The following is a 7,751-nucleotide window of genomic DNA, read 5'->3' on the forward strand; positions in this document are numbered from 1 at the left end:
GATAACAATTTATTAACTTAATTTAACAGTAAAGCAAATAGATGTACAATAAAACGGTAGTAGTTATACAATCATGGATCCATGAGTGGCATATAAATAAATAAAATTAGCATTCTATAAAAACAACAAGAATAAAAATGAAAACTGGTATAAGTAATAGTAGAGACAAAGAGAAATGGCCAATCTGAATAAGCTCCTAGAATATGGCCTTTGGAAAGTCTCATTATAAGGTGGTACACATATAGGTGTCCCAAATGATGTGTCCCATAAGTCTTGCAAGAGAAAAGGTGTCTGTGCACATATGATATGTGTGTCTAAATCTCTAAATACAATAAAAAATGTATCAAACGTCCAAATGTGATAAAAATGTGATAAAAAAGCAGTTAAATGATGAACAAAAAAGAAGAAAACTGAAAATCGAAAATAGAAATGAGATATTGTTCAGTGCTGGGTGACACAAAAAATAGAAAGAAAGAGGAAAAAAGGAAAAAATATTTCCAAAGTGCTGTTGTGAACTTCTAGTGAATCCTATTAGTGGAATCCCATCTGTTGGTCTGGGAGATTGCGAAGAGGCCTACTGCAACATTAAAGGAGCTTCAGGAATATCTGGCAAGTACTGGCTGTGTGGTACATGTGACAACAATCTCCCGTATTCTTCATATGTCTGGGCTATGGGGTAGAGTGGCAAGATGGAAGCCTTTTCTTACAAATAAAAACACCCAAGCCTGGCTAAATTTTACAAAAACATCTTAAGTCTCCAAAAATCATGTGGAAAAAGGTGTTATGGTCTGATGAAACCAAGGTTGAACTTTTTGGCCATAATTCCAAAAGATATGTTTGGCGCAAAAACAACACTGCACATCACCAAAAGAACACCATACCCACAGTGAAACATGGTGATGGTAGCAGCATGCTTTTGTTCTGTTTTCTTTCATGTAATTAGCAAGAGTCCATGAGCTAGTGACGTATGGGATATACATTCCTACCAGGAGGGGCAAAGTTTCCCAAACCTTAAAATGCCTTTAAATACACCCCTCACCACACCCACAATTCAGTTTTACAAACTTTGCCTCCGATGGAGGTGGTGAAGTAAGTTTGTGCTAGATTCTACGTTGATATGCGCTCCGCAGCAAGTTGGAGCCCGGTTTTCCTCTCAGCGTGCAGTGAATGTCAGAGGGATGTGAGGAGAGTATTGCCTATTTGAATGCAGTGATCTCCTTCTACGGGGTCTATTTCATAGGTTCTCTGTTATCGGTCGTAGAGATTCATCTCTTACCTCCCTTTTCAGATCGACGATATACTCTTATATATACCATTACCTCTGCTGATTCTCGTTTCAGTACTGGTTTGGCTTTCTACAAACATGTAGATGAGTGTCCTGGGGTAAGTAAATCTTATTTTCTGTGACACTCTAAGCTATGGTTGGGCACTTTGTTTATAAAGTTCTAAATATATGTATTCAAACATTTATTTGCCTTGACTCAGAATGTTCAACTTTCCTTATTTTTCAGACAGTCAGTTTCATATTTGGGATAATGCATTTGAATTAATCATTTTTTCTTACCTTCAAAAATTTGACTCTTTTTTTCCTGTGGGCTGTTAGGCTCGCGGGGGCTGAAAATGCTTCATTTTATTGCGTCATTCTTGGCGCAGACTTTTTTGGCGCAAAAATTCTTTTCCGTTTCCGGCGTCATACGTGTCGCCGGAAGTTGCGTCATTTTTTTACGTTATTTTGCGCCAAAAATGTCGGCGTTCCGGATGTGGCGTCATTTTTGGCGCCAAAAGCATTTAGGCGCCAAATAATGTGGTTGTCTTATTTGGCACTAAAAAATAAGGGCGTCGCTTTTGTCTCCACATTATTTAAGTCTTATTTTTTCAGTGCTTCTGGTTGCTAGAAGCTTGTTCTTTGGCATTTTTTCCCATTCCTGAAACTGTCATTTAAGGAATTTGATCAATTTTGCTTTATATGTTGTTTTTTCTCTTACATATTGCAAGATGTCTCACGTTGCATCTGAGTCAGAAGATACTACAGGAAAATCGCTGTCTACTGCTGGAGCTACCAAGCTAAGTGTATCTGCTATAATTTTTGGTATCTGTTTCTCCAGCTGTTGTTTGTATTGCATGTCATGACAAACTTATTAATGCAGATAAAATTTCCTTTAGTACTGTTACATTACCTGTTGCTGTTCCGTCAACATCTAATTTTCAGAGTGTTCCTGATAAACATAAGAGATTTTATTTTTTAAATCCATTAAGAAGGCTATGTCTGTTATTTCTCCTTCTAGTTTACATAAAAGTCTTTTAAAACTTCTCTTTTTTCAGATGAATTTTTAAATGAACATCATCATTCTGATACTGATAATGGTTCTTCTGGTTCAGAGGTTTCTGTCTCAGAGGTTGATGCTGATAAATCTTTGTATTTGTTCAAGATGGAATTTATTCGTTCTTTATTTAAAGAAGTATTAATTGCATTAGAAATAGAGGATTCTGGTCCTCTAAATTCTAAATCTAAACGTTTAAATAAGGTTTTTAAATCTCCTGTAGTTATTCCAGAAGTGTTTAATCTCCCTGATGCTATTTCTGAAGTAATTTCCAGGGAATGGAATAATTTGGGTAATTCTTTTACTCCTTCTAAACGTTTAAGCAATTATATCCTGTGCCATCTGACAGATTAGAGTTTTTTTGGGACAAAATCCCTAAGGTTATGGGGCTGTCTCTACTCCTGCTAAATGTGCTACTATTCCTACGGCAGATAGTAATTCATTTAAGGATCCTTTAGATAGGAAAATTGAATCCTTTCTAAGAAAAGCTTACTTATGTTCAGGTAATCTTCTTAGACTTGCTATATTTTTAGCGGATGTTGCTGCAGCTTCAACTTTTTGGTTAGAAGCTTTAGCGCAACAAGTAACAGATCATAATTTTATAGCATTATTATTATTCTAGAACATGCTAATAATTTTATTGGTGATACCATCTTTTGATATCATTAGAGTTGATGTCAGGTATATGTCTCTAGCTATTTTAGCTAGAAAAGCTTTATGGATTAAACTTGGAATACTGATATGTCTTCTAAGTCAACTTTGCTTTCCCTTTCTTTCCAGGGTAATAAATTATTATTTCAACTGTTTCTGGAAGGAAGGGAACTTTTTTTCCAAAGGATAAAAAATCTAAGGTAATTTTAGGTCTAATAATCATTTCGTTCCTTTCCTCACAATAAGGAACAAAAGCCTGATCCTTCATTCTCAGGAGCGGTATCAGTTTGGAAACTATTTCCAGTTTGGAATATATCCAAGCCTTTTAGAAAACCTATAGCCAGCTCCTAAGTACCCATGAAGGTGCGAACCTTATTCCAGCTCAGCTGGTATGGGGCAGATTACGTTTTCTTCAAAGAAATTTTGATCAATTCCGTTCTCAATTTCTGGTTTCAGAACATTGTTTCAGAAAGGTACAGAATTGGCTTCAGTTAAGGCCTCCTGCTAAGAGATTTTTTTCTTTCCCGTGTCCCAGTTAACACAGCAAAGGCTCAGCATTTCTGAAATGTGTTTCAGATCTAGAGTTGGCTGGAGTAATTATGCCAGTTCCAGTTCTGGAACAGGGGCTGGGGTTTTATTTTATCTCTTCATTGTACCAAAGAAGGTCAATTCCTTCAGACCAGTTCCGGATCTATCAATATTGAATCGTTATGTAAGGATACCAACATTCAAGATGGTTACTGTAGGACTGTCCTGCCTTTTGTTTAGCAAGGGCATTATATGTCTACAATAGATTTACAGGATGTGTATCTACATATTCCGATTCATCCAGATCACTTTTAGTGTCTGAGATTCTCTTTTTAGACAAGCATTACCAGTTTTGTGGCTCTACTGTTTGGCCTAGCCTCAGTTCCAATAATTTTTTTCAAAGGTTCTCGGTGCCCTTCTTTCTGTAATCAGAGAACAGGGTTTTTTGGTATTTCCTTATTGGACAATATCTGGGTACTTGCTCAGTCTTCTCATTTTCGAAGAATCTCATACGAATCGACTTGTGTTGTTTCTTCAAGTTCATGGTTGGAGGATCAATTTACCAATCAGTTCATTGATTCCTCAGACAAGTGTAACCTTTTTAGGTTTCTAGAATAGATTCAGTGTCTATGACTCTGTCCTTGTCAGACAAGAGAAGTTTAACATTGATATCAGCTTGTCAAAACCTTCAGTCACAATCATTCCCTTTGGTAGCCTTATGCATGGAAATTTTAGGTCTTAGGACTGCCGCATCAGATGCGATCTCCTTTGCTCGTTTTCACATGCGACCTCTTCAGCTCTGTATGCTGAACCAATGGTGCAGGGATTACTCAAAGATATCTCAATTAATATCTTTAAACCGATTATACGACACTCTCTGACATGGTGGGCAGATCACCATCGTTTAGTTCAGGGGGCTTCTTTGTTCTTCCGACCTGGACTATAATCTCAACAGATGCAAGTCTTACAGGTTGGGGAGCTGTGTGGGGGTATCTGACGGCACAAGGGGTTTGGGAATCTCAGGAGGTGAGATTTCCGATCAATATTTTGGAACTCCGTGCAATTTCAGAGCTCTTCAGTCTTGGCCTCTTCTGAAGAGAGAGTTGTTCATTTGTTTTCAGATAGACAATGTCACAACTGTGGCATACATCAATCATCAAGGAGGGACTCACAGTCCTCTGGCTATCTATGAAAGAAGTATCTCGAATTTTGGTTTGGGCGGAATCCAGCTCCTGTCTAATCTCTGCGGTTCATATCCCAGGTATGGACAATTGGAAAGCGGATTATCTCAGTCGCCAAACGTTGCACCTGGGCGAATGGTCTTCACCCAGAGGTATTTCCTCAGATTGTTCAAATGTGGGAACTCTCAGAAATAGATCTGATGGCTTCTCATCTAAACAAGAAACTTCCCTGGTATCTGTCCGGATCCAGGGATCCTCGGGCGGAGGCAGTGGATGCATTATCTCTTCCTTACAAGTGTCATCCTGCCTATATCTTTCCGCCTCTAGTTCTTCTTCCAAGGGTATTCTCTAATATTCTAAAGGAATGCTCGTTTGTCCTGCTGGTAGCTCCAGCATGGCCTCACAGGTTTTGGTATGCGGATCTTGTCCGGATGGCCTCTTGCCAGCTGTGGACTCTTCCGTTAAGACCAGTCTTTCTGTCTCAAGGTTCTTTTTTCCATCAGGATCTCAAAACCTTAATTTTAAGGTGTGGAGTTTGAACGCTTGATTCTTGGTCAAAGAGGTTTCTCTGACTCTGTGATTGATACTATGTGACAGGCTCGTAAATCTGTATCTAGAGAGATATATTATAGAGTCTGGAAGACTTATATTTCTTCAGGATGGTTTAGATAAAGGTTTGTCCGCAAGTTTCTTGAAAGACAAATCTCTGCTCTTTCTGTTCTTTTTCACAGAAGGATTGCTAATCTTCCTGATATTCATTGTTTTGTACAAGCTTTGGTTCGTATAAAACCTGTCATTAAGTCAATTTCTCCTCTTTGGAGTTTGAATTTGGTTCTGGGGGCTCTTCAAGCTTCTCCTTTTGAACCCATGCATTCTTTGGTCGTTATATTACTTTCTTGGAAAGTTTTGTTTCTTTTGGCCATCTCTTCTGCCAGAAGAGTCTCTGAATTATCTACTCTTTTTTGTGAGTCTCCTTTTCTGATTTTGCATCAGGATAAGGCGGTGCTGCGAACTTCTTTTGAATTTTTTACCTAAGGTTGTGAATTCTAACAACATTAGTAGAGAAATTGTGGTTCCTTCATTATGTCCTAATCCTATGAATTCTAAGGAGAAATCATTGCATTCTTTGGATGCTGTTAGAGCTTTGTAATATTATGTGGAAGCTACTAAGTCTTTCCGAAAGACTTCTAGTCTATTTGTCATCTTTTCCGGTTCTAGAAAAGACCAGAAAGCTTCTGCCATTTCTTTGGCATCTTGGTTGAAATCTTTATTTCATCATGCCTATGTTGAGTCGGGTAACACTCCGCCTCAAAGGATTACAGCTCATTCTACTAGGTCAGTTTCTACTTCCTGGGCGTTTAAGAATGAAGCTTCGGTTGATCAGATTTGCAAAACAGCAACTTGGTCCTCTTTGCATACTTTTACTAAATTCTACCATTTTGATGTGTTTTCTTCTTCTGAAGCAGTTTTTGGTAGAAACGTACTTCAGGCAGTGGTTTCAGTTTGAATCTTCTGCTTATGTTTTTTCATTAAAATTTTATTCTGGGTGTGGATTATTTTCAGCAGGAATTGGCTGTCTTTATTTTATCCCTCCCTCTCTAGTGACTCTTGTGTGGAAAGATCCACATCTTGGGTAATCATTATCCCATACGTCACTAGCTCATGGACTCTTGCTAATTACATGAAAGAAAACATAATTTATGTAAGAACTTACCTGATAAATTCATTTCTTTCATATTAGCAAGAGTCCATGAGGCCCGCCCTTTTTTGTGGTGGTTTTGATTTTTTTGTATAAAGCACAATTATTCCAATTCCTTATTTTATATGCTTTCGCACTTTTTTCTTATCACCCCACTTCTTGGCTATTCGTTAAACTGAATTGTGGGTGTGGTGAGGGGTGTATTTATAGGCATTTTAAGGTTTGGGAAACTTTGCCCCTCCTGGTAGGAATGTATATCCCATACGTCACTAGCTCATGGACTCTTGCTAATATGAAAGAAATGAATTTATCAGGTAAGTTCTTACATAAATTATGTTTTTTTGTCATCTGAAACCGGGGCCTTAGTCAAGGTAGAGGGAATTATGAACAGTTCCAAATACCAGTCAATATTGGCACACAACCTTCAGGCGTCTGCTAGAAAGCTGAACATGAAGAGGAACTTCATCATTCAGCATGACAACTACCCAAAGTATACGTTCAAATCAACAAAGGAATGGCTTTACCAGAAGAAGATTAAAGTTTTTGAATAGACCAGTCAGAGCCCAGACCTGAATTCAATCAAAAATCTGTGGGGTGATCTGAAGAGGGCTCTGCACAGGAGATGCCCTCACAATCTGACAGATTTGGAGTGTTTTTGCAAAGAAGAGTGGGCCAATATTGCCAAGTCAAGATGTGCCATGCTGATAGACTCATACCCAAAAGATTGAGTGCTGTAATAAAATCAAAAGGTGCTTCAACAAATTATTAGTTTAAGGGTATGCACACTTATGCAACCATATTATTTTAGTTTTTTATTTTTACTTCCCACCACCTAAAATATTTCAGTTTGTTTTGCAATTGAGTTGTACAGTTTATAGGACACATTAAAGGTGGAAAAAGTTCTGAAATTATTTATCTTTGTCTCATGTTTTTTACATCACAGAAATCTGACATTTTAACAGGGGTGTGTAGACTTTTTATATCCACTGTGTGTGTGTGTATATGTATATATATATATATATATATATATATATATATTTAATAATAAAAATGAAAAAAAAAAAACGGGAGCCAACAGCCGGTCTGAGCAGACGTACGCATTAAGAGCTCCAGATTAAATACAATTTATATAAAGTTTTGGGGCATATATCTAAAGGCTAAATTGCTTTAATAGCTTTGTGAACAGTTGCTGAAGTTAGGATCCACTGAGAGTACACCACAGGCTACAATTTCGGGTGGTATATCCCAAATAAGATCCAGATGAGGCCTTGCTGACCGGGCGCCATTTGGGCAGGATAAAAGAACACTGCTTCGGACAAGCTTTGGGGAGGAAGGAGACCTAACTTAAAGTACCGGACAGTGCTATTTGTA

The sequence above is a fragment of the Bombina bombina genome, chromosome 2, assembly GCF_027579735.1.
Source record: "Bombina bombina isolate aBomBom1 chromosome 2, aBomBom1.pri, whole genome shotgun sequence".
In the NCBI taxonomy this organism is placed as follows: domain Eukaryota; kingdom Metazoa; phylum Chordata; class Amphibia; order Anura; family Bombinatoridae; genus Bombina; species Bombina bombina.